The following is a 24,808-nucleotide window of genomic DNA, read 5'->3' on the forward strand; positions in this document are numbered from 1 at the left end:
CACATGCCCTCTCTAGAAAATTCTTGAAATTAAAGATGACTTATTTGTCATCAATTTCTCATTCTTTTTCTTCTTCTTTTTTTTTTCTAGAATTTTCTCCAATTTCCCAAAAGATGACTTATCCCTTTCTTTTTCTTTATTTTTTTTCGGCCACTTGGCCTCCTCCAAGAGATTTCTTGAATACTCGTGAAATGACCATTTTGCCCCTGGCCTTTCTCAGTATTTCCATAAGCCATTTTGCGAATTTCTCTTTTCGCCCTTAGTCTTTCTCAACATTTCCATACTAATAATACTCGTAACAATATTCATAACCCACTTACACATTGAAACCATCTAGAAGATAGTCTTACTTCGCAACCTTCCACGACTATCTCGAAATGTCCGATCGTACGAAGTACGGGCTATAACACTCCTGCATTGCCCAAGTCCATTAAGTGGACTCCTAGGCTAGCTCACTGGTGGAGCTGACTGACTAATTCTTGCTTCTCCGGTCGAACGTCACATAGACTACCCATGGATTTACGGCTAAGAGCGTCGACCACCACATTTGCTTTCCCAGGATGATATAAGATACTCACATCATAGTCCTTCAATAGCTCTAGCCATCGCCTCTGTCGTAGATTCAACTCCTTTTGCTTGAAAATGTACTGGAGACTTTTGTGATATGTAAAAATATCAACATGTACACCATACAAATAATGTCTCCATATCTTTAGTGCATGAATAACCGACTAATTCAAGATCACGGGTCGGATAATTCTTCTCATGTTTAACGCAATCGCACGGGAAGCATAGGCAACAACCTTCTTCGTCTTTTTTGCACTGACCTGACTGCCACGACAACCGAGGGGCATGACGGTGGTGGGGCTAACCATCGAGCACCACTCACTCTGTTACTCATCCTACATTCATTCATATTTCTTATGCTCATAATCATGGATAACTATTTTCATTTGAAACATATTCACTTTATAAACATAAGCCCTTCGGCTATCAAAATAATATATATATATATATATATATATATATATATATATATATATATATATATATATATATATATATATATATATATATATATACAAACAATGACAAACCGTGAGACCATACTACCCACACATACGTATCTACGATCCTCTGGAGTACTAGACATATAGAAATAGATCGGACCCCGTCGTGCCCAAAACATGCATATACCAAAAGAATAAACCAATGGCACCTCCGAAGTAATGGAGAGCTCTCAATCGACTAATAGCTCCTACGAGTCCGGGACCACCTCCCGTCTACACGTGGGCATGAATACAACATACAAAGAAAATGGACGTCGCACGAACATTGTACCGAGTATGTAAGGCATGAATGAAATGAATATAATAAAGAAATCATAAAGCATAAGATGAGGACATAACACACGTATTTTTAAGTGGATATGTTTTATACATATATCATACATAAGCATATCATATGAGTTACCATAGCGTATACATCGTCATATCATACATACATCATCATATCATACATACGTCATCATCGTTAACCCGCGTCCGGGTAACCATCATATGCCGCCCACTAGTGGTGATCGTGTCCGGCCTTCCAGGCGCGGTGGAACCATAGCAGCCCGCCGTAGCGGTGACATGTCCGGCCATTTAGGCACGGTGGAATCCTGACGACCATGCCTTAGCGGTGACATGTCCGGATATTTAGGCGTGATGGAATTATATCATCATGCATATCATAGACTTATCATTATTATTCATCTCATAGGCATATCATGGCTTTATCATAACTTAGCATCAGTATACATTTATCATCAAAACATACATTAGAACTTGAGGACAACTATAGCTGTGTCGGGGTGACATAAGGTCGTAAACCCCCGATTACGTTATGGAGTAATCATAAGCGTTATAACTCACCTTGGAGCGACTAAAGTTTTAAGGTGAGTGCACATAAGAAAAACATCAATGGATCATAGTTAACACCATTAGCTTTTTAGGAACATCATATCATGAACTCTAGAACCTTTAGACTTAAGCTCATCATCACCATCATCGTATTCGTAAGATATCTCTTATCTCACATAGCTATTCATGAACATAGACTCTTAGTTTTCCAGAATATAGAAGAGTCATGGAGAAGGAGGGAAAATCATGTCGTAAGATTCATGCCTTAGAAAGAAAGATTTAGCCTTACATACCTTTGTCGTTTAACTATTCTATCGCTTGCTCGTTCTCATTTAATGAACACTTTCTACCTTCAAGAGAATTCGTATCGACATTAGCTAAACAATTATAAGAACGTGCTTACTAAAGCTAGAGAAATTTGGGCAGAATTTCCTTTGTTTATACAACTTCCTCCATATTCCATATCAACTCCCAAACATTCATAATGACAATCACCATTCATTTATATTATCTGCATTTCACAATTTCACCTCAATTCTCTATAATCATGACCATAGTCCACTATTAAGTTTCCTCGTGTATAATACTCATTTCACGTTCTAAATGTCATTCATAACATATTCATAATCACGACATATCAATATCCACAATTCAATCCAAGCTTCTATTAAAAAATGACACTATTCCCACATTTATGACCCATTTTCTATATTCTTCTATAATCCAAGTGTTTCAACTATCCAACACCTCAAATAACATGGAAAATCATAAAACTTACCTTAGATATTGGTATAATAAGCCTTGAGTGAAATACTCTTCTTGCACAAAAACCCTAATTCACTTCTCTTGGGATTCCTTGACTTAGATGACTTTAATGTGTTTCATACTCTTGATTCTTGTTGGTTTGATGAAGTTGATCATCAATTTCCCTTGTGTTTTTATGGATGAAGTATGTGGAACCTTCTATAGGTCATAAGAGAGATGAAGAAATGTGGGAAATGAAGTTAATGAAGTGGGAACATGTATTTATGTTTGCAACTTAATCAGTTCGTCGGGACTTCCACGGACACTTATACGGTCCGTGGAACATTTCACGGCCCGTATAAGTGGTCGTGGTTCACCACTAAGAAGTCATCATCTCTGTTGGGTGTTATACGGACCCTTATATGGACCGTATAATGTTATACGGACCGTATAAGTCGGTCGTATAACTCCCTTTTCCCTGAAATGATCTCCGTCGTTCGTTTGATCTCCAATCCTTATGGAACCTTCTTAACACTTGTTTAACACTTCAATATCAATCTAAGGGACGTTATAACTCTTTCCCAAAGCATCATCAGAATGTCATTAACTCGATACTCGTCATTCTTGTCCGACACACAACATATGACTTGCTTTCCCTAACAACTTTCTTTCCTTACCTCAAATGTCTTTGAAATCTCGTTTAGGGTCATCAAATGTTATTTCTTACTTATTAAAACATCATATACGTCATGCCCTTCGTTAGTCTATTCGCTGTACGCTAACGGGAAATTTTTTGAGGTGTAACAAGCATACAACCCAACCCAACACCAGAGGCATCACAATAAACAACATAGCCTTCTGATCCTTCTAGAAGTGTCAAAACTGAGGCTGAAGTCAATCTATCTTTCAATTCCTGAAAACTGCGCTCACAAACTGTTGCACCTCGAATTTTTTTTTGTTGATGTACAGTTAATAGACTAACGAAGAGCACGAAGTATACGGTATTGCAATAAGTAAGGAATGACATTTGATGACCCTAATTGAGATTTCCAAGACGCTTGAGCTAAGAGAAGAAAGTTTGTCAAGAGAAGGCAAGGCATACGATGTGTATCGGAAAGGATTTACGAGTAACAAGTTAATGATGATTTAATGATTCTTTGGAGAAGAGTTATAACGTCCCTTATATTGTTAATGAGGTGATAAACAAGTGTCAAGAAGGTTCCATAAGGATCGGAGATCAAACGAGTCGACGAGAATGAGCTTCGAAAAACGGGCATTATACGGCCAAACATATCGTCGTATAAAACATACGGCCGTATGTTCAACCATCTAATCAGCCAGTTAGCACCTCTCTGGACCAAATCTACGCCGGGACATACGGTCGAAGATAACTTACGAGGCCGTATGTTGGTCCGTAAACTGTCGGGACAGATTTGTGTTATTAATAAGGGTCCAAGTTTCATTTCATTTCATTTCCTTCACACCCTTCTCTCTAGAACTCTCCAGAACACTTCTCCCATAAGAATTCAAGAGATATTAGTGATCAACTTCATCAAACTAAGTGAATCAAGTGTAAGAAACCCATTAAAGTTCATCCAAGACAAGAATCCAAGTGAAGGAGAAACTAGGGTTTTGGTCAAGTGAATTGTTTGCACCCAAGGTTCATTCCTACACCATCTAAGGTAAGTTTTATGGTATTTCCATATTTTTTAAGGTAGTGAAAAGTTGAAACACTTGGATTGTAGAAGGATATAGAAAATAGGTCATGAATGTGGGAATAGTGTCATTTTTGAGTAATAGCTTGGATTGAGTCATGATTCTTGATATGTTATGATTATAATCATGTTATAAATGATATTGAAAACATGGGATAGACATTGTATATGAATGAACGTAGTCGTGTGTTATGACCATGAATATGGATGATTGGAAGTGAATTGAGAAGTAAGGATAATGTAGGTGAATAAAGGCTATTGTTATAATGTTGTGAATGTTATTATTGATGTTTGGGAGTTGATATATGATATGGAGGAAGTTGTATAAATAAAGGAGATGCTGTCCGATTTTCTCTAGATTTAGTTATGTATGCTAAGTCATCGATTTCCTAATGATAGTATAACTCTAATGAAGGTAGAAACGTGAGCATCGAAGGAGAACGTGCAAGTGACAGAATAGTTGAACAGAAAGGTATGTAAGGATAACCCTTCTTTCATAAGGCATGGTTCTTTGGCCAAATATCTATTCTTCTATGAGCCTATGATATCCTCCAAATGATTCGATCTCTAAAAGCTACCAAGCTCATAATTCTCGATATGTTACGATTGTACTAAATTCCTTATATGATGAGAAATCCCCTAGGGATAGATGTAATGAACGATGATAGTAATGATGCGAAAGATGCTTATGGGCTTTTATGTATATGTGCCTATGTATGCCTATTATGAAACACCGAGCTTATATAGCCGGGTAGAATATATATATATATATATGTATATATATATATGTATATATATAATGTGTGCGCACCACTGCAGTTGGGTACAGACAACCCTGAGCCTTGGTAGAGCTAGGTATGTATTACCCTGAGCCTTGGTAGGGCCAGGTATGTGAAACACCGAACCTTCATGGTCGGGTATGCTATGTATATGCAATGTATATGATATGTATATGATATGAATATGAATATGAATATGTAGATGAATACGAGTATGAATGGAAATATGACTACGAATACGAAAATGGATGTATGTACACGAATACGCAATAGAAATGGAATGTCCCTATGAAAAGCAAGTAAGTGTTATGACGATGATACTACTATCTCCCATCCTATGCTATTTCATATGTTGTCTATTATGCTTTCATAATAATGTTGATCATGCTTTACATACTCAGTACATTCTTCGTACCGACGTCCTTTTATTTGTGGACGCTGCGTCATGCCCGCAAGTGGCCAGGGAGCCAGGTTTGATCCATAGCTTTATTATTCAGGGAATACGCAGCGGAGCTCCATTTCATTCAGAGCTACAACTTTTGGTATTCATTCTTTTGTGTATATAATTATGGGCACGGCGGGGTCCTATCCCGCCTATATGATATGACATACTCTCCTTAGAGGCTCGTAGACATGTGTATATGGTTAGATGTATTTGGCCTTGTGGGCCCATATTTTGGATATCATTTTGTTAGCCTCGTCGGCTTATGTACATCTATATGGGCATTGTTATTGATAATGATATATATGTATTGTTGCCCAATGAAATTAGTATGAATAATGGATGGAAAGTATGATTTAGCTATGTGGCTCACCTAGATGTTAATGTAAAAGTATGTTAAGAGGTGCCTGAGTGGGTTAGCACTGGGTGCCCATCGCGGCCCTCAGGTTGGGTTGTGACACAAACATCGGTCCATTAAAATTTTGCTGATTTCTGAGTTAGCTTCGTCAATGGTGCTGAAATAGAGGAAAATTCTTCCACAAACCTTCTGTAATAGCCTGATAATCCCAGAAAGCCACGGACTTCTATAGGCGTTGTGGGCCTTGGCCAAGTCTTTGCAGCCTCAATTTTCTGAGTATCAACCGGAATGCCATCAGCTGAGATGATGTGGCCCAGAAAAGTCACAGAATTCAACCAGAACTCACATTTTGAAAACTTGGCATACAATTCACGAGTCCAAAAAATTCCAAGAACAATACATAAATGATCTACATGCTCTGCTTCTGACTGAGAATATACTAAAATGTCATCGATGAACACGATCATAAATAGATCCAGAAAAGGTCTGAATACATTATTCATTAAATTCATAAACACTGCCGGAGCGTTAGTCAACCCAAATGACATTACCCGAAATTCATAATGACCATATCTAGTTCTGAACGTTTTCGCAATGTCATCTTCCTTGACTCTCACTTGGCAATATCCTGATCTTAGATCTATCTTCAAAAACCACTTAGCACCCTGCCATTGATCAAACAAATCGTTGATTATTGGAAGCAGATATTTATTCTTTATTGTCACCTTGTTCAACTGCCTATAATCAATACACATTCGCAAGGAACCATCTTTCTTCCTCACGAACAAGAAAGGTGCACCCCATGGTGATGAACTGGGTCTAATAAATCTCTTATCGAGCAAATCCTTCAGCTGTGCCTTTAGCTCCTTCAATTCTGCCGGAGCCATTCTGTAAGGAGGAATAGATATGGGTTCGATGTCCGGCAACACATCGATAGTAAAATCAATCTCCCACTCCGGTGGAAGACCTGGAAGTTCATCTGGAAACACATCTGAAAATTCATTTACTACCGGGACAGATGGAAGGGCCGGCGGCTTTGCTTCAGTATCACAAACCCGGACTAGATGGTAAATATAGCCTTTTGCAATCATCTTCCTCAATTTTGTCACGACCCAACAAGGGCCACGACGAATATTCGGGGCTAACCACCGAACATCGCACATTCTGACACTCATCTGCTTTCATTCATAATATAAGCTCATAATCATGGAAACTATTATCATTTGAAACATATTTACTTTCGTAAAAATAAGCCCCTCGGCTATCAAAATAATATATATAAATATACATGCATACCCATGAAGACTGTGAGACCATACTACCCACACTACGTATCTACGAGCCTCTACTAGAGTACTAGACATATGGACGGGGCGGGACAGGACCCCGTCGTGCCCAAAACATGAATATATATACATATGTACCAAAAGAATAATCAATGGCACCTCCGAAAAAGTGGAGTGCTCTTAATCAGCTAATGACTCCTATGAGTCTGGATCACCTCCCTGTCTACTCGGGCATGAACGCAGCGTCCAAGGAAGAGGACGTCAGTACGAATATTGTACTGAGTATGTAAGGCATAAACAATAATAAGACATCAATGAAATAAGGGAGCATCAAATGAGGAGCAATCTGTAACTGACTGAATCATAAAAGAAATAATGCATGCTGGCTTACTCTCATAATCATCATCATGTCATATATGCATAAATGTATAAGCTGCCCGACCATATAGGTACGGTGTGATAATCAATAACATTAGCCTGCGTCCAGGCCTCCCGCGTCCGGGGTACCATCTCATGCTGCCCACTAGTGGTGTCTGCCCATGCCATCTGGCCATGGTGTATAGCTGCCCGCCTTGGCGGTGACCGCCCGGCCATATAGGCGCAGTGTAATATCATTATATGCTCATCATAATATACTCATCATAATATATTTATCATAACTCATCATAATGCATGCATAGAGACTCATGGATAATCATACTCTATCGGGGTGACATAAGGTCGTGGACCCCCGGTCTCATTATGGAGCATTCATAAGCATTCTGCCTCACCTTGAAGGAACAAGCATAAGGTGAGTGTATATAATGATCAACATCAATCGATTATAAATAGCATCGCATCATGGGCTATAGCTTCTTAGACTTAACTTATCATCATCATTATCATACTCATAACGTATCTCTTATCTCATATAGCTATTCATAAACAAGGGCTCTTAGCTTTCTTGAAGATAGGGAATTCATGAAGAAGGAGGAAATTCATGCCATAAGATTCATGCCTTTGAAAGAAAGGACTAGCCTCACATACCTTGGCGTTTAACTATCCTATTGCTTGCTTGTTCTCCTTTAATGCACTCACTTTACCTTCAAGAGAATTCGTATCGACATGCTAAATGATTACAAGAACGGGCTTACTAGAGCTAGAGAAAATTGGTCAGGATTTCCTTTGTTTATACGGCTTCCTCCATAATCCATATCAACTCCCAAACATTCAAAACGACAATCACGACATCATAAACAACAAGCATCATTCACTCGCGTTATCCACATTTAGGAATTTCACTCCCAATTCTCCATAATCATGATCAAAGTTCACTATCGCGTTCTTTCACATACCATACTTATTCCATGTTCCAAATGTCATTCATAACGTATTTATAATCTCAACATATCCATTTTCATGATTCATTTCAACTACCACTCAACATTGACACTATTCACCCATTTATGACCCATTTTCTATACTCTTCTACAATCCAAGTGTTTCAACCTATAAATACTTCAAACAACATGGAAAGATCATGAAACACACCTTAGATGATGGAGGAATAAGCCTTGAATGGTAATACACCTCTTGCAACAAAACCCTATTTCACCTATGTTGGAGTTTCTTGGTTTGGATGACTTTAATGGGTTTCACACTCTTGATTTATATTGGTTTGATGAAGTTGATCATCAATTTCATTAGTGTTCTTATGGATGAAGTGTATGGAATGTTCTAGAGGCTTCTTGAGTTGTGGAGATGAAAGATGACATGAATTGAAATGAGGGAGAGGTCCCTTATATTATTTAAGTTCAAAGTTCGATCAGAATATACTACCAACATACGGTCCGTATATTTTTCACTGGCCGTATGTTTGGACCGTATATTTGGTCCAGTGAAGCATACCATTCTGGGCTGATTATACGGTTGGACATACGGTCCATGGATTTTATACGGCCAGTATGTCTGGCCGTATGTTGCCCAGCTTTCCGAGACTTGTTCTCGTCGACTCGTTTGATCTCCGATCCTTATGGAACCTTCTTAGCACTTGTTCAACACCTCATTACCATTCTAAGGGACATTATTGTCACGACCCGACTACAGGCCATGACGGGTATCCGGGGCTAACCACTGAACACCGCTCATTTTGTTACTCATCTACTCTTACTCATAATGTGTACTCGTGATCATAGAAAACTATTAACATTTAGAACATATTTACTTTTATACACATAAGCCCTTCGGCTATCAAAATAATATATATACATGCATATACGTGAAGACTGTGAGACCACACTACCCACAACTGTGTATCTACGAGCCTCTACTAGAGTACTAGACATATAGACGGGAGAGGACCCCGTCGTGCCCAAATCATGAATATATACATATGTACCAAAAGAATAATCAATGGCACCTCCAGAAAAGTGGAGTGCTCTCAAATTGGCTAATAACTCCTATGGATCTGCACCGCCTCCCTGCCTACCTGTGGGCATGAACACAGCGTCCAAAGAAAACGGACGTCAGTACGAACATTGTACTGAGTATGTAAGGCATAAGAGAAATGAACATAATAGGAAGATCATAAGGCATAAGGTGGAGACATAACCTTTGCATGGATGCATTTTATACATATATCATACGTAACATATCATAGGAATTACCATAGCATATACATCATCGTATCGAAAATACATCATCATACCATTCATACGTCATCATATCATTCATACATCATCATTGCTAACCCGTGTCCGGCAACCATCATACAAAAATTTCCACTAGTGGTGTCATGCCGCCCCCTTAGGCTCCTGTAAACATAGCAGCCCTCTTTAGCGGTGACATGCCCGGTCCGCTAGGCTCGGTGTAAACATAGCAGCCCGCTTTAGCGGTGACATGCCCGGTCCTCTAGGCTCGGTGTAAACATAGCAGCCCGCTTTAGCGGTGACATGCCCAGCCAATTAGGTGCGGTGTAATCGTATGCAGCCCACCGTAGCGGTGGCATGCCCGACCATTTAGGCGCGGTGGAATCATATCGTCATACATTCCATACGCTTATCACTATTTTTCATCTCATAGGCATATCATAATTTGACATCGTTATACATTTATCATCAAAACGTACATTAGAACTTGAAAACAACTATAGCTATGTCGGGGTGACCTAAGGTCGTAACCCCGAATTTTGTTATGGAGTAATCATAGTCGTCATATCTCACCTTGGAGGGATTACATTTTAAGGTGAGTGTACGTGAGGAAAACATCAATGAATCGTAGTTAACGTCATTAACTTTGCAGGCACATCATATCGTAATCTCTAGAATCCTTAGGTTTGAACTTAGCATTATCATTATCGCACTCATAGCGTGTTTCTTATCTCATATGACTATTCGTGAACATAGGCTCTTAGTCTTTCGGAATATAGGAAATTCGTGAAGGAGGGGGAAAATCATGCATGGGATTCATGCCTTAGGAAGAAAGGTTGAGCCTTACATACCTTTGTCATTTACTATTCTATCGCTTGCTTGTTCTCCTTTATTACACGCGTTTTACCTTCAAGAGAATTCGTATCGACATTAGCTATACACTTATAAGAACGGACTTATTAAAGCTAGAGAAAATTGGGCAGCATTTCCTTTGTTTATACGACTTCCTCCATATTCCATATCAACTCCCAAACATTTATAACAACAATCACAATATCATAAACATCAAGCGTCATTTATTTGCATTATCCGCATTTAGCAATTTCACTTCAATTCTCCATAATCATGACCAAAATTCACTATCGCGTTCTTTCTCATACAACACTTATTCCATGTTCTAAATTTCATTTATAACGTATTTATAATCTCAACGTATCCATTTTCATGATTCATTTCAACTACTACTCAACATTGACACTATTCACCCATTTATGATCCATTTTCTATACTCTTCTACAATCCAAGTGTTCCAACCTATCAATACTTCAAACAACATGAAAAGATCATGAAACTCACCTTAGATGGTGGAGGAATGAACCTCGAATGGTAATACACCTCTTGCACCAAAACCCTATTTCACCTCTCTTGGGATTTTCTTGGTTTGGATGATTTTAATGGGTTTCACACTCTTGATTCTTGTTGGTTTGGTGAAGTTGATCATCAATTTCCTTGGTGTTCTTATGGATGAAGTGTATGGAGTGTTCTAGAGTTTTCTTGAGTTGTGGAGATGAAAGAGGAAATGAATTAAAATGAAGGAGAGGTCCCTTATATAAATCCCAAACTCCGCCCCGACTGAAGATCTACGGACCAACATGTGTCCGTATATTTTCTACCGGCCATGTCTGGCTGTAGATCTGGTCCAAGAGACATGTTATATCGGGCTAAATCTACGGTTGGACATACGGTCCGTAGATTTTATAGGGCCAGTATGTCTGGCCGTATGTTTGCCTAGCTTTCCGAGACTTGTTCTCGTCAACTCGTTGATCTCCGATCCTTGTGGAGCCTTCTTAACACTTGTTTAACACCCCAATACCAATCTAAGGGATGTCATAACTCTTCCTCAAAGCATCATTAAAACATCATTAACTCGATACTCGCAATTCTTAACCGATACTCAACATATGACTTACTTTCCTTAACAACTTCCTTCCCTCATCTTGAATGTCTTTGAAAATCATAATTAGGACCATCAAATACTATTTATTACTTATCAAAACATCGTATACGTCGTACACTTCGTTAGCCTATTCACTGTATGCTAACGGGAAATTTTCTGAGGTGTAACATTCTTCCCCCTTTTGGAACATTCGTCCTCGAATGTTAAGTCATTGGGGATTCTAGATAAATTTCGCCAGAGTTTCCCTTATAATATGGCACTACCATCCTTTCACAACAACCCATAATATCATTGCCTCACAGGGCCACAACACAATAGCAATATAGATTGGCCACACACGACCCATATGCATAAAAGAAAGGCATACATACCTCATAATCTCGATGTCTCATCATAGATCTCTTACGGGGACTGAAATAAATGCGGATATATAGACTTCATCTTCTCTTCCGCTTCCCAAGTTATCTATTCTCGATTGTTATTTCGCCACAAGACCTTAACTGAAGCCACTTCCTTATTCCGAAGCCTTCGTACTTGCCTGTCCAATATGGCAATGGGCACTTCATCATAGGCTAACTTCTCTGTCACTTGTACGTCATCTATTGGCACAATATTGGTAGGGTCTCCTACACACTTGCGGAGCATTGAGACATGGAAAACTGGATGGACTAATTTAAGCTCTGAAGGAGCTACTTGACTTACCTTGCGGATAATCTTATAGGGTCCAATGTATCGAGGACTTAACTTTCCCTTCTTGCAAAACCTCATCACACCTTTCATTGGTGACACTTTCAGAAATACCCAATCATCAATTTGAAACTCTAAATCTCGCCGGCGGTTATCCGCATAAGATTTTTGGCGACTTTGGATCGTCAACAACCGATCTCGGATCACTTTGACTTTTTTCTACAAATTTTTTGAATCAACTCAGTGGCCTATTAAGTGTACTTCTCCTATTTCAAACCATCCAATGGAGATCTACACATCCTTCCATACAAAGCTTCACACGAGCCATTTGATACTTTGGAATGATAGCTATTATTATATGCGAACTCAATTAGGGGTAAGTGGTCATCCCAACTACCACCAAAATCTAGTACACATGCTCGTAGCATATCCTCCAAAGTCTGAATGGTACGCTCGGCTTGTCTATCAGTTTGCGGATGAAATGCCGTGCTAAGCTTCACTTGAGTACCCAAACCTTCTTGAAAAGATTTTCAGAACTTGGTTGTAAACTGTGCCCCTCTGTCCGTAATAATGGATATCGGGACTCCATGAAATCTCACAATCTCCTTAATATACAACCTCGCATAATCTTCGGCTGAGTATGTAGTTCTGACTGGAAGAAAATGAGTTGCTTTCGTGAGTTTGTCCACGATCGCCCATATAGAATCATACTTGCCTCGGGAATGAGGTAATCCTACAATAAAATCCATATTGATCACTTTCCATTTCCATGTAGGAATTTCCATTGCTTGCAATAATCCCCCTGGCTTTTGGTGTTCCATCTTCACTTCGACAATTGGGCATTGTGCTACAAATCTTCTGCTACGTCTCTTTTCATACCATCCCACCAATACATCATCTTGAGATCATGATACATCTTTGTCATTCCTGGATGGATAGAATACCGAGAATAATGAGCTTCCTCTAGGATTCGACGTCATAATTCTACAACATTTGGAACACATAGCCTGCCTCGGTATCTAAGAATTCCATCTATAGAGGTTTCAAATGGGGATTTCTCTTTTACATGACATATATCTCTATAATAGCCCAATTGAGGATCCTCATATTGCCGCTCTTTTACTTCCATGTTCAGGGACGAAACTGTGGGATTATTAACACTAACCCTGCATCACCTGAATCAATTAAACGTACTCCGAGATTTGCTAGTTGGTGGAGTTCATGAATCAATTCTTTCTTCTCCAAAGGAACTTCACATAAACTACCCATTGATTGGCGGCTAAGCGCATCCGCTACTACATTTGCCTTTCCGGGGTGGTATAAAATATTCACGTCATAAACTTTCAATAATTCTAACCATTTCCTTTGCCGCAGATTCAACTCCTTCTATTTGAAAATATACTGAAGACTCTAGTGATCGGTATAGATGTCAACATGCACACCATACAAGTAATGTCTCCACATCTTTAATGCATGAATCACTGCAGCCAATTCAAGATCATGAGTTGGGTAGTTCTTATCATGTTTTCGTAGCTGTCTCGAAGAATAAGCAATGACTTTACCGTGCTGCATCAATACACACCCTAACCCAACGCCAGAAGCATCACAATACACGATATAGCCATCCGGCCCTTCTGGAAGTGTTAAGACTGGAGCTGAGGTTAACCTGTCCTTCAACTCTTGGAAGCTACGCTCACAAGCATTGTTCCACTGAAATTTAATTGACTTCTGGGTTAGCTTCGTCAACGGGGCTGAAATAGATGAAAAGCCCTCTACGAATCTTCTATAATAACCTGCCAATCCTAGAAAACTACGAACTTCTGTAGGCGTCGTAGGCCTTGGCCAAGTCTTCACAGCTTCAATTTTTTGAGTGTCAACTCGAATGCCATCATCTGAAATAACATGACCTAAGAATGCCACAGAATTTAGCCAAAACTCGCACTTTGAAAATTTCGCATACAATTCCCGAGTTCAAAGAATTCCAAGAACAATACGTAAATGGTCTGCATGTTCTGATTCTGTGCAAGAGTACACTAGAAAATCATCAATGAATACTATTACAAATAGATCCAAGAGTGGCCTGAATACGTTATTCATCAGATTCATGAATACGGCTGGAGCATTAGTTAGTCCAAATGACATCACCCGGAATTCGTAATGGCCATATCTCGTTCTGAAGGCTGTCTTGGGAATGTCTTCTTCTCTAACTCTCACTTGACGATAACACGATCTCAAGTCTATCTTAGAGAACCACTTGGCACCCTGTAATTGATCAAATAAATCATCAATCCTCGAAAGAGGATATTTATTCTTTATGGTCACCTTATTCAGCTGCCTGTAATCAATGCACATTCGTAGGGAACCATCTTTCTTTCTTACAAATAAGACTGGGGCTCCCCACGGTGATGAACTGGGCCTAATAAACCTCTTCTCAAGCAAATCTTTTAACTGTGCCTTTAACCGTTCAATTACCGAGCTATTCGATAATGAGGAATAGAAATAGGCTTGGTATCCGCAACACATCAATAGCAAAGTCAATTTCTCTTTACCGAGGAAGGCACAAAGTTCATCTGGGAATACATTCAGAAATTCACTCACTACCGGAACGGATTGGAAAGTTGGCGACTTTGCTTCAGTGTCGTGAACTCGGACTAAGTGATAAATATAGCCCTTAGCTATCATCTTCCTCGCCTTAAGGTAGGAAATAAACCACCTCTTGAGTTGCCGTATTACCTTTCCATTCAAGCCCGGGCTCTCCCGAAAATTGGAATCGAGCTACTTTCATCCGGCAATCAACATTAGCATAACATGAGGCTAACCAATCCATGCCTATAATCACATCAAAATATAACATTTCTAGGTCAACTAGATCAGCTTTAGTTTAGCGATCACATATCACAATCATACAATCTTTGTATACTTGTCTAGCTATCACGGGATCACCAACCGGAGTAGACACCTCGAAAGATTTGATTGGCTCGGGTTTCACCCCAATACGTTTAGCAACATATGGAGTAATATAAGATAGTGTGAAATCCGAATCTATCAATGCATACACATCATGGGAAAATACTGATCATGTACCTGTAACCACATCTGGGGAGGACTCGAGATCCTCGTTCGGCTAAAAGCGTATATACGAGGGCCGTGTGGCACCTGGTAGATGATCCCCCTTGGCCTCACTCGGCCGCCGTGGAATACGAGGAATCTGTCCTGCCGACCGAACTGAAGAGGAACCAGCTGTTGATCCTGTGGGCTGAACCCCGCCTCTGCCATACCTCGAAGGGCAATCACGCATCAAGTGTCCAGCCTGTCCACAAATATAACAAGCATCTGTGCCCTGGCGACATGGCCCTGAGTGTAATTTCTTCGCATCGGCTGCATTGGGAACCGTGGTCTCCCCCGATTGTAATCTCCTCCAAACTGAGAACCTGGGGCTCTCGAACTCTGGCCCTGTCCTGAACGGAAGGAGCGATCAAATCTCCTACCTGCAAATCGGGGATGTTACACCTCGCATTTTGCACTTTCGGATATTTTGAGACAATGGCGGAAAGTTTAGGGCAAGGTCATTTTTCGGTTCCGTTGTAATGCGTAAGTCGTTGGAAAATATTATTAGTGAGGAAATATTGAGGAAGACTGAGGGCAAAAAGGGAAATTTGCAAAATGGCATTATGGTAATTTTGTAAAAAGGCTAGGGCAAGAAGTAATTTCACACCAATTCTAGAAAAAAAAAAGAAGTCATGAAAGGAGAAATGAAGAAAACTCTAGAAAAGAAAAGAGAGAAAGAAAAGGAAAATTCTAGAGAGGGGCATGTGCCCCTCACATGCTTGCCACATATATATATATATATATATATATATATATATATATATAAGTTGTCATCTTTTTAATTAAGAGAGGGGAAAGAAAGAAAGAAAGCAAGAGAAAAAAAAAAGGAAGGAGAAGCACGGCCAAGGGGGCTGGCCGAAACCACCCTCCAATTTGATCCCAAAAAATTTGTTTCTTTATGTTTTCATGCTAATCGGAAGGCCCTCGTCGATATGGAATGGTTGTTGGAATAAGAAGTTCCTCCGTTGTTGCTATGGACACCCTTAGCCGTGGAAGAAGTGAAAGAAAAAGGTATGAGTTCAATTCTCTTTCATGTGTTATGGATGATTGTGAGTATTGTAGAGAGTAGAAAGGGACGAATTATGTAAAAATATGTGTGTGTATGTGAGGTGTAGCCGTGGTGTATGTAGTGTGTAAAGATGGTGAATTAATCGTATTTAGTATGTTTTGTGTTGTTGTGATGTGTTGAAACTAATGAAATTCATGGAAATATTGATGTGGTATTGAGCCGTGCATGTTGGTGTTGTAGCCGTGAGCATGTTGTATGGAATAGGAGTAAGGAATTAAGTCTATGTAGTAATTTGATTGTTATGTTATGGATTATGTAATGTTAAAATAGATGAAATGTGTGAAGTTGTGAATTATGGTGTGGCCGAATGGTGGCTGGTTGGTATGGAAAGAATGGATGAATTTATGTAGTGTGTTGTTTGTTGTTGTAATGTCAAGAAATGGATGAGAATTCATCAAAGTGTATGTGTTATGGTTGTGGCCGAAAATGATCATATTTGGTAAGTTGTGGTAAAATGGTGTAGTAAATGAATTGTTTGAATATTGTGTGGATTGCTTGGAATGTTCTTAAATCGTGGTAAATATGGGTTATGATTAGTAATGAATATGTGAGCATTGAATTAAATTGAATGTAAGTAGTGTGTGGAATTGTAAGAAAAAAATTGGGAATGTTAGAATGTATTTTGGGTTGAATATTGGCATTATTGATGATAGTTTGGCCGGGTTGAATTCTGGTGGTTGTTGATTAAAGTTGGCCGAGTGAGAGTCTCGGGATGTCGTATTTACAGAGGAAAATGCTTTGCTCAAATTTCGGTAGCTTATAAGTGAACTTGCATGAAAAATTAAGGCGAACACAAGTTGATGAATCTAATGATCATATGGGTCCTTTGAATGTAGATAAGCAAGTTGGGATGAACAAGTATAACTAGCAAAGGCGGCGCAGGTATGTGGGGCTTACTTTTCTTTTATGGCATGTCCTAGAGCTAATAAGTTGTGATATAATGTGTACTTGGGGTAATTCCGCTCCTGATTTCTGAGTCTGTTTATGATTCTGACTTATGTCATATGTAAGCATGTTAGTATCACTAAGCTATGTATGTTTGATAAATGAGTAAGGCTGCGGAGGTTCGTAACTAAAAGAGTTCGTAAGTACGAACATTCCCCTTCGGTATGTTATCTCACCTCGATCGAAGCGGGCCCACGATTTCCGACCCCTCCCTTACGCGCGTACGCGATGGTATCCGGTGTGTTTATCGCTCGATCCCCGAAAGTTCTCAGAGTGATTAAACGTTCCTTACTTCGTAAATGATCTCGTATTTTTGGCTGAAAGTCTGCTTGATATGATATGCTTTGACCACCGATCCGATACGTCCCGGCGTTTCGACACGATAATTGCAACGTCCGGTAAGGATTGATCCGAAATTTGCTTCGAGCCTCGATATCGGTAAGAATATTCGTTTGTCGAGTCTTGATTTATATACATATGTTTTCGCACTACTCGCTCGCGCGGCTCAATGTATCTTTCACCGCGTCCCGGGCCGGTTCGATATGTTATCGTGCGCATTACGCCGCACCGTCTCGCGGTCCCTCGCTCACCGCGTCCCGGCCGTGTTCGTTATCGTGCATTTCTGCATTGTTCACCGCGTCCCTCATAGGCGGGCCGGGCTCGTTATATGATATGATATTATGATGTGATGTTATAAAAAAGGTGGCCGGATGGCATTTGATCCGTTCGTTCACCGCGTCCCGTACTTCAGAGGGCCGGCCCGTTATCGCGCCCCTCACCGGGAGGGCCGGGTTCACATATGTGCGCTACGGCGTTCGTGACTCGACTGGCACCGCGTCCCTCGAGCAGGGCCGGGATCCGTTATCCGCATACGGGTATGCGGATCCGTTTCAAAGCCACCCTATGTTCCCTTCGCAATGAACCCGATTTGGATTCGTACTGGGACTGAGACGTAGATAGTTCGGCATTCCGAGCCTACCCATCCCGGGGGTCCCACATTTTTCCTTGCACCCCCATTTCGATTGGTTCGTTCGGTTTCCCCTTTTCCATCTGTTCCCTTCCGGGCCGTCCGTGTTTTCTTGTCCGCCCCCGGCTACGGGGTTTTTCCGGGAAAATGGGGGGTTGGTGATTTCCCTCGTTCGATTTGATTCCCTCCGGGATGCCCCTTTCCCCATTTTTATCGTCTACCTTCCGATATACCCCGCAGCTATGTTTACGACTAAGGTCCCGTCTCTACGTCCGTATTCGAGTCCGATTACGGTTCGTCGGGCCCTATTTCGTACGTTAGTTTTGATTATGCTTTGTTTATAGTTTTTCTGGCTTTACATACTCGCACATTTTCCGCATCGACCCCCGTTTTGGGGGGCCGCGTTTCATGCCGCGCGGCAGTACCCGCGATGAGCCGAAGATGTCCCAAAGAGGTTGGTGAGCTCCAATTCTTCCGGAGCAATCGCCGAGTCGAGTATGTACGTTATGTCTTCCGGATGGTACTAGAGACTTTGGGTTGCATGGTGTGGGTATAGAATGTCGGCTGTGTGGGCGGCTTCACGGTACCGACGTTTTGTACAGTGTTACGTATAAATTTTGTCAGATTACAGAGTTTATTTGATTTAGTATGTATTATATTTTGGTATGATTTAAGAAAAAAAATTGTGTGCGATAAAGGTCTGCGGGTTCGCTCGGCCTTAAATCGAGGTCGGGTGCCCATCACGTCCCTCGGAAATTGGGGGCGTGACAGGGGAGGTGCACTTGTCACTGACTGGCCTGAGTGCCTGGAATGTGTCTGCCTTGATCCCCCTCTATAATTACTGTCTGTGCCCATAGATCTGGCCCTCTTGCTCTGCCCTCTATCAATATCATGATCACCTCTTTGTGGAGGTTGTTGTCCTTCTAAATTTCGGGGTGGCTTGTATACGGAAATATCCATCCCATCTTTACCGCAACGAAGCCATCAAGCAATGTTTGAACAAATGTGACCCTAAGCCACTCACAAACCTATGTACCCGATCTCCCACAAGTCGCCACCATAGTAGGAGCATACCTCGCCAAGAATTAAATTGAAGGCTATATATAGGCACTTATGTTCCTTGTTTCAAATTTAGAAATCTATCCGCTCTAGCTCGACGGACTTCGGGTGGCAAATAATGGTGAATGAAAGCATCTACGAACTCTTTTGCCAAACGGGAGGAGGTGCATCCTCTTTTCTTGATGCTATCCAATTATTGTACCATAGAACCGCCACATCTTGAAGTCTATATGATGCCAACTCCACGGACTTGGTCTCGGAGGCATGAATAATCTTCAATGTTCTCAATATCTCATCAATAAAACCTTGCGGATTTTCATCCGGCTTTGACCCAAAGAACTCCGGAGGATTCAAGCTCATGAAGTCTCAGGCTCTGGTACTAGCTGACCAATCACTTAGGCCCGCATTCTGCCGCTGTACCTGGGTGGCAACCAACTGTGTCAGTAAATGAATGGCTTCGGTCACTTGTTGAACCGAAGTAGCCGGTAGAGGAACTGGAGGCATAGGAGCTGGAGCTGAAGCCCCTTCTTGCTCTTCCGTAATAGGCAGAGTAGTGGAGGCTGATTCAAGATCCGAAGGCAAGTCCAATTCATAAGCCACTTGACCAACCTTGCGGATGATCTTGTAGGGTCCAATATATCAAGGACTTAACTTTCCTTTCTTACCAAATCTCATCACCCCTTTCATCGGCGACACTTTCAGAAATACCCAATCATTAATTTGAAACTCTAAATCTCGCCGGCGGTTATCCGCATAAGATTTTTGGTGACTTTGAGCTGTCAATAATCGATCTCGGATCACCTTGAATTTTTATACGGCTTGTTGAATCAACTCGGGGCCTATCAATTGCACTTCTCCAACTTCAAACCATCCAATTGGGGATCTACACTTCCTTCCATACAAAGCTTCATACGGAGCCATTTGGATACTGGAATGATAACTATTATTATATGCGAACTCGGTAAGGGGTAAGTGGTCATCCCAACTACCACCAAAATCTAGTACACATGCTCGTAGCATATCCTCCAAAGTCTGAATGGTAAGCTCGGCTTGTCCATCAGTTTGTGGATGAAATCCCGTGCTAAGCTTTACTTGAGTACCCAAACCTTCTTGGAAAGATTTCCAGAACTTGGCTGTAAACTGTGCCCCTCTATCTGTGATAATGGATATTAGAATACCATGGAGTCTCACAATTTCCTTGATATACAATCTTGCATAATCTTCTGCTGAGTATGTAGTTCTGACTGGAAGAAAATGAGCTGCTTTCGTCAATCTATCCACAATCACCCATATGGAATCATACTTGCCTTGGGAACGAGGTAATCCTACAATGAAATCCATGTTGATTACTTCCCATTTCCAAGTAGGAATTTCCATTGCTTGCAATAATCCTCTTGGCTTTTGGTGTTCTATTTTCACTTGCTGGCAATTTGGACACTGTGCTACAAATTCTGCTATATCTCTCTTCATGCCATCCCACCAATATATCAATTTGAGATCAAGATACATTTTCGTCATTCCTGGATGAATAGAATACCGAGAATAATGAGCCTCCTTTAGGATTCAACGACGCAATTCTGTAACATTTGGAACATATAGCCTACCTCGGTATCTAAGAATCCCATCTGTAGAAACTTCAAATAGAGACTTCTCTTCTGCGTGACATGTATCTCTATGATGACTCAATTGAGGATCTTCATATTGCCGCTCTTCATGTATCTCTATGATGACTCAATTGAGGATCTTCATATTGCTGCTCTTTTACTTCCACGATCAAAGACGAAACTGTGGGATTATTAACACTAACTCCTGCACCACCTGAATCAATTAAACGTACTCCAAGATTAGCTAGTTGGTGGAGCCCATAAACCAACTCTTTCTTCTCCGAAGGAACTTCACATAAACTACCCATTGATCGGCGGCTAAGCGCATCTGCTACTACATTTGCCTTTCTGGGGTGGTATAAAATATTCACATCATAATCCTTTAATAATTCTAACCACCGCCTTTGTCACAGATTCAACTCCTTCTGTTTGAAGATATATTGGAGACTCTTGTGATCTGTATAGATATCAACGTGCACACCATACAAGTAATGTCTCCACATTTTTAATGCATGAATAACTGCAGCCAATTCGAGGTCATGAGTTGGGTAGTTCTTTTCATGTTTCCACAGCTGTCTCGAGGCATAGGCAATGAGTTTACCGTGCTGCATCAATACACACCCTAACCCAATGCTAGAAGCATCACAATACACGACATAGCCATCCGGCCCTTCTGGAAGTGTTAAGACTGGAGCTGAGGTAAACCTGTCCTTCAACTCTTGGAAGCTACGCTCACAAGCATCGTTCCACTGAAATTTAACTGACTTTGGGTTAGCTTCGTCAACGGGGCTGAAATAGATGAAAAGCCCTCTACGAATCTTCTATAATAACCTGCCAATCCCAGAAAACTACGAACTTCTGTAGGCGTCGTAGGCCTTGGCCAAGTCTTCACAGCTTCAATTTTTTGAGTGTCAACCCGAATGCCATCATCTGAAATAACATGACCTAAGAATGCCATAGAATTTAGCCAAAACTCGCACTTTGAAAATTTCGCATACAATTCCCGAGTTCGAAGAATTCCAAGAACAATACGTAAATGGTCTGCATGTTCTGATTCTGTGCAAGAGTACACCAGAATATCATCAATGAATACTATTACAAATAGATCCAAGAGTGTCCTGAATACGTTATTCATCAGATTCATGCATACGGCTGGAGCATTAGTTAGTCCAAATGACATCACCCGGAATTCGTAATGGCCATATCTCGTTCTGAAGGTTGTCTTGGGAATATCTTCTTCTCTAACTCTCACTTGATGATAACACGATCTCAAGTCTATCTTAGAGAACCACTTGGCACCCTGTAATTGATCAAATAAATCATCAATCCTCGAAAGAGGATATTTATTCTTTATGGTCACCTTATTCAGCTGCCTGTAATCAATGCACATTCGTAGGGAACCATCTTTCTTTCTTACAAATAAGACTGGGGCTCCCCACGGTGATGAACTGGGCCTAATAAACCTCTTCTCAAGCAAATCTTTTAACTGTGCCTTTAACTGCTTCAATTCTGCCGGAGCCATTCGATAAGGAGGAATAGAAATAGGCTTGGTATCCGGCAACACATCAATAGCAAAGTCAATTTCTCTTTCTGGAGGAAGGCCTGGAAGTTCATCTGGGAATACATTCAGAAATTCACTCACTACCGGAACGGATTGGAAAGTTGGCGACTTTGCTTCAGTGTCGTGAACTCGGACTAAGTGATAAATATAGCCCTTAGCTATCATCTTCCTCGCCTTAAGGTAGGAAATAAACCTACCTCTTGGAGTTGCCGTATTACCTTTCCATTCAAGCCCGGGCTCTCCCGAAAATTGGAATCGAGCTACTTTCATCCGGCAATCAACATTAGCATAACATGAGGCTAACCAATCCATGCCTATAATCACATCAAAATCTAACATTTCTAGGTCAACTAGATCAGCTTTAGTTTAGCGATCACATATCACAATCATACAATCTTTGTATACTTGTCTAGCTATCACGGGATCACCAACCGGAGTAGACACCTCGAAAGATTTGATTGGTTCGTTTCACCCCAATACGTTTAGCAACATATGGAGTAATATAAGATAGTGTGAAACCCGAATCTATCAATGCATACACATCATGGGAAAATACTGATCATGTACCTGTAACCACATCTGGGGAGGACTCGAGATCCTGTCGTCTGGCTAAAGCGTATATACGAGGCTGTGTGGCACCTGAAGTAGATGATCCCCCTTGGCCTCTACCTCGGCCAGGTGGAATCTGAGGAATCTGTCCTGCCGACCGAACTGAAGAGGAACCAGCTGTTGATCCTGTGGGCTGAACCCCGCCTCTGCCATACCTCGAAGGGCAATCACGCATCAAGTGTCCAGCCTGTCCACAAATATAACAAGCATCTGTGCCCTGGCGACATGGCCCTGAGTGTAATTTTATGCACTGGCTGCATCGGGGAACCGGTGGTCTCCCCTGATTGTAATCTCCTCCAAACTGAGAACCTGGGGCTCTCGAACTCTGGCCCTGTCCTGAACGGAAGGAGCGATCAAATCACCTACCTGCAAATCGGGGAGGTGCACTTGTCACTGACTGGCCTGAGTGCCTGGAATGTGTCTGCCTTGATCCCCCTCTATAATTACTGTCTGTGCCCATAGATCTGGCCCTCTTGCTCGCTCCCTCTATCAATATCATGATCACCTCTTTGTGGAGGTTGTTGTCCTTCTAAATTCTGGGCATGTGCTTGTATACGGGAAATATCCATCCCATCTTGCAACGAAGCCATCAAGCAATGTTTGAACAAATGTGACCCTAAGCCACTCACAAACCTATGTACCCGATCTCCCATGTCGGCCACCATAGTCGGAGCATACCTCGCCAAGAATTAAATTGAAGGCTATACTCTCGGGCACTCATGTTCCCTTATTTCAAATTTAGAAATCTATCCGCTCTAGCTCGACGGACTTCGGGTGGCAAATAATGGTGAATGAAAGCATCTACGAACTCTTGCCAAACGGGAGGAGGTGCATCCTCTTTTCTTGATGCTATCCAATTATTGTACCATAGAACCGCCACATCTTGAAGTCTATATGATGCCAACTCCACGGACTTGGTCTCGGAGGCATGAATAATCTTCAATGTTCTCAATATCTCATCAATAAAACCTTGCGGATTTTCATCCGCTTTGACCCAAAGAACTCGGAGGATTCAAGCTCATGAAGTCTCGTGCTCCGGCACTAGCCGACCAATCACTTAGGCCCGCATTCTGCCGCCGTACCCGGGGTGGCAACCAACCGTGTCGTTAATGAATGGCTTCGGCCACTTGTTGAACCGAAGTAGCCGGTGAGAGGAACTCGGAGGCATAGGAGTCGTGGAGTCGAAGCTCTTCTTGCTCTTCCGTAATAGGCAGAGTAGTGGAGGCTGATTCAAGATCCGAAGGCAAGTCCAATTCATAAGCCACTTGACCCACCTTGCGGATGATCTTGTAGGGTCCAATATATCAAGGACTTAACTTTCCTTTCTTACCAAATCTCATCACCCCTTTCATCGGCGACACTTAAATACCCAATCATTAATTTGAAA

The sequence above is a fragment of the Lycium ferocissimum genome, chromosome 1, assembly GCF_029784015.1.
Source record: "Lycium ferocissimum isolate CSIRO_LF1 chromosome 1, AGI_CSIRO_Lferr_CH_V1, whole genome shotgun sequence".
Taxonomy (NCBI): Eukaryota; Viridiplantae; Streptophyta; class Magnoliopsida; order Solanales; family Solanaceae; genus Lycium; species Lycium ferocissimum.